The sequence below is a fragment of the Penaeus monodon genome, chromosome 15 (genome assembly GCF_015228065.2).
Source record: "Penaeus monodon isolate SGIC_2016 chromosome 15, NSTDA_Pmon_1, whole genome shotgun sequence".
Taxonomy (NCBI): Eukaryota; Metazoa; Arthropoda; class Malacostraca; order Decapoda; family Penaeidae; genus Penaeus; species Penaeus monodon.
This window is the reverse complement of record NC_051400.1, coordinates 5,371,957-5,372,550: the sequence shown is the minus strand read 5'-3', so window position 1 is coordinate 5,372,550 and position 594 is coordinate 5,371,957. Positions and strand designations below refer to the sequence as shown.

The following is a 594-nucleotide window of genomic DNA, read 5'->3' as shown; positions in this document are numbered from 1 at the left end:
ATACCCTTCTTCCAATCTCTTTATCCCTCTTCCTACTGCAGCTTGTTCTTATATATTTTTTTCTTATTGTTCTTGTACTTTTTCTCATTTTTCTTCTTGCTCTCATCTTTCTCATCCTTTCCTCTTTCCCTTATCTCCTTATCTTCCTCTTTTTTTATCTATCCTTTCCATCTTTTACCCTCTTTATCACATCTACTCTCTTCTTATTTCTTTTCCCCTCTTCTCCATTCTCCCCTTTATCATCTCCTTATCACATCCCTCTTATACGGTTCCTTCTCTTTCTCCTCTTTTCCCTCAATCATCCTCTTCTTCCCTCTTCTTCCCCCTCCTCCTCCCCTCTTCCCTCAACCTCCCTCTATCTCCCTTCTTCTCCCCTCCCCCCCCTTTCTCCCCTTTCCCTCTCTTTCCCCTCTTACCTCTTCCCCCCTCTTCCTCCAACCGCCCTCTATCTCTCCCCCTCCCCTCGCCCCCTCCCCTCGCCCGGCTCCCAAGCTCCTCCTCGCAGATAAGAAGCTGAAGGACCGATACCAATCCCGAAGTTTTGGCGAGATAATGGATGGCATTGTCTCACGAGTCCCTGAGGATGTTCCCTTT

General features: G+C 47.3%; 1 protein-coding gene across 1 annotated transcript in view; it reads left to right on the top strand.

Annotated features, from left to right (window-relative positions):
- The window catches only part of LOC119582195 (mesoderm induction early response protein 1-like), a gene marked incomplete in the record, with an annotated part of 26,043 nt that overhangs the window by 8,388 nt on the left and 17,061 nt on the right, over window positions 1-594 (top strand).